The sequence below is a fragment of the Berghia stephanieae genome, chromosome 2 (genome assembly GCF_034508935.2).
Source record: "Berghia stephanieae isolate SIO BIC M18660-M18661 chromosome 2, UCSD_Bste_1.3, whole genome shotgun sequence".
In the NCBI taxonomy this organism is placed as follows: Eukaryota; Metazoa; Mollusca; class Gastropoda; order Nudibranchia; family Aeolidiidae; genus Berghia; species Berghia stephanieae.
In genome coordinates, this window is record NC_088361.1 from 3859653 (window position 1) to 3863044 (window position 3392).

The following is a 3392-nucleotide window of genomic DNA, read 5'->3' on the forward strand; positions in this document are numbered from 1 at the left end:
AAACTCTTGCTCGGAACTCGTAACAAAAGTGAAAACAATGAATATCAATTGGGAAGAAAGAAAGAAAAGTAAAAAAAAAAAAATGAGTGGGGGGGGGGGGGGGCGGTCGCGACTGGGTCGAATCTGTGCAGCTAAAAGGAGTAAAATGAAAGGTGGCCTTACCCACTGAGCTGCCTATCCACACCGCTATCGGAATATTTTAAATTCATCATATATGACTATCCACCATTTTTGCTTCCTTGTTTTGGTAGTTATTTCATCTCTGATTCGAATAAAATATGTTGTTGGATCTAGTTTTGTGGACGTGTGATACTAAATTGTATTGTCTTGTGCGAAGCAGACAGGAAAATACAGGTGTGGGTTTTGGGCTTTGGGGCGAACAACACCATGGCCTAGGAATTCGTCCGCGACATAAAAATTATTCCCGGTCGCCCCAAAATTGTGGCCAAAATGAGCAAATTATAGAAACAAGAGATGATCAATAAAGTTAACAGGTAGGTAGGTAATGAAAATTTAAATGGTTGGTGGACTATGAACAGATTTGATGATTAACAACTTTCTTCCTGGTTGAAATAAAAAGTCGAATTGCCAGTTTGACGTTTTCAGATCAAAGTAACAAAAGAAATTTCATTGATCCATTTGCTTTAAAATATATTTTTTTAAAGAGCTGGATTTGACATTTGATCACTATTTACTTTCATCTTGTGTTAAATATCACTTGATATATTAACTGTTTTGGGACACAACCACTAGTATTTTTTCCAGAATATTTGGTATTTTTCACGCCTAGTTTGGCATTTTGCATAAAATCTTTCTGCCCACTTGCTACATGCGTCTGGGGATAGTATCCCAGACAGGTGTCTGGGGATAACAAAAATTGGTTATCCCCAGACACCTGTCTGGGGATAACGAATTTTTATTATCCCCAGACAGGCGTCTGGGAATAATGACAGCCTATTCAAAAAATTTAAAAAATGATTATTAAATGTTAAAGTTAAAGTTCTAAGTTAATTAATCACGTGCCGTCATTGAAATTTTGATTTACCAATTTCTAATTTTTTAATTATCCAAAGCTAAATTCATTTTTAAATTTCAACAACACCAAGTCCAAGTCCAAGTCCAAACGATATTAGTCTGAGTCTGAGTCTGAGTCTGAGAATAACCACGAAAAGTCATTCTCTAACTCTAATCTACTTTCTGCTGCTACTTTCTTTCGCAATCATTATTTAATATATTAAGACGAAATATATTTAAACCCATAATTTTGAAACCATAAATAAATGAAATTTCAAGGCCGATGATTTATTTGTGTTGTTAGGCTGTCAGGCCAGCACCTGGCCTGGATATCTACCGAAAAAGTGAAAGTAAAAATAGATCTCTAAATCATACATCAATCATCAATAAAATGAGCGCAGAAGTTGCCATTGATATGAGAAATTACAAATCGAACCAATAACAATAATCTCATATTCACCCACTCTCGACCACTAGACTGACACAAAATCAATCAAAGCGAAAATAAACATATACGCCCACCTTTATTTACTATTTAGCGGCTCAGGAGATCAAAGAGTTTAAACATGCCGCTGTCTTCCGTAAACAATGAAATTTAAGAAAAATGAACGATTATATAGAGTCGATTTCAGTAGTCGTTTGATTACGTTTTAGTAATTTGTCCTTGTAGATCTCGCGTTGAGAGAGAGTATTGCTCATCTAAGATGATTAAAAGTAGTTTTAAGATAACAAATTTGAAAGCAAGTATAAAGACTCAAGAGGAAAATCAAGAATTTTATTTTGTTCAATCGACTGCAATTAGATAAAAATCATATCGGAACCACCATTTTGGTATCGGGCTCCTTTTCTACATCTCGCTAACAGTGAGATTTTACGGGAAATGATCCAATTTTGAAATGGAGATGTGTATGCCATCCTTATATTGTTGGACTACACTTTATATGTATCCAATCCTCGATTTTTAAGCTATCGATTGCAGTTTGCCTCTGTAGCCTGAATGAATTCTCTTTATCAATAGAATTAGCCATCCTGTTTCTTTCACCACCGACAAATATTGTAAACTGTCACATTGCCACAAAAATACTGGTCCCTTGCCCAGCGTGTGAAAAATAAAGAAATTAGAATTTTCCCCAACAACATGGGTAACTAAACGTCTGAAAAATGCCCTAAATGAAAAGAAGATCGCATACATGAGCGGTGACAGAACACAAACACACGCTAAAGAGAAAGAACTAAGAATCGTCATTAAACAAGAAAAGGAAGCGTACAAAAGAAAAATGGAACAAAAACTAAAATCGAGAAATTCCATGAAAGTGTGGGAAATGATTCGTGAAATGGGAGGGGTAGAACCAAAGAAAACACGATTCCCATCTGGTAATGTAAACATAGATGTTGACGAACTCAACACCTTTTACTGCCGCTTCGACACGTGTCTACCAACAATCGACACGGAATCAACTTCATCAATTTCAACAATCAACAGAAAGCCACCCCCAGATTTAGAAGAAACAGTTGTGACGGAATTATTTAAACGTTGTAAGGAACGGAAAGCACACGGTCCAGACAACATACACGGTCTCATATTGAAATACTCCTACAACCAACTGGTGGTGCCTTTCTCACAAATATTCCAACGTTCCATCGATGAACAGTCCGTACTAGTACTGTAGAAAACGCCCGTGATCGTGCCAATACCGAAGAAGCGCTGCCCGGTGGCGTTCAACGACTACCGACCGGTTGCCCTGACATAAATTGTGATGAAATGCTTGGAAAAAATAATAAAATGCGAGCTTCTTCAGACAGTATACGACTCGGAAATACTGGATAAACACCAATTCGCATACCAGCATTCACTCAGCGTGGAAGATGCGTTACTAACCGTAATAAACTTCAAATCTGGCGAGGATTCTATATGTAGACTTCTCATCAGCTTTTAACGTGATGAACACTGCCATGCTGTTGACCAAACTACGTGCCATAGATATACCAGACTACCTGTTTGGTTCGTTCAGGAGTTTTCTAACACAGAGACCACAGTGGGTAAAAATGAATGAGCATGTCTCAGGTATGAAACATCTCTCAAATGGCTGTCCCCAGGGATATGTATGCTCCCCAATTCTCTACATACTACATACACTAATGATTGTAGAGCTTCATTTGAAAACTGCCAGGTAATTAAATATGCTGACGACACCGCTATAATAGGTCTCATAACAGATAAAGAATCTGTAACCAAATATTTTAATCAAGTTAATAAATTTGTTCACTGATGCCAGCACAATTTTCTTGAAATTAATACCTCAAAAAATAAAGAACAAATTTTTACCAACAACAGAAAATACAAACATTTTAAACCTGTTAAAATAGGAAATGTTGAT

The 3392-nt window shown here is 36.6% G+C and overlaps 1 protein-coding gene across 4 annotated transcripts in view; it reads right to left on the minus strand.

The window, feature by feature from the left end:
- Positions 1–1857, minus strand: part of LOC144964182 (condensin complex subunit 2-like) — a 33156-nt gene extending 31299 nt beyond the window's left edge. The window contains exon 1 of one of the 4 annotated variants that reach the window (XM_078898150.1): positions 1537–1857. The gene's annotated coding sequence lies outside the window, so the exon portion shown is untranslated. Of the gene's footprint in view, positions 1–1271; positions 1293–1478 lie in introns of those variants that run through there. The other 3 variants (XM_078898154.1, XM_078898151.1, XM_078898153.1) reach the window with 3 other exon arrangements.
- Positions 1858–3392: the final 1535 nt, after the last annotated feature.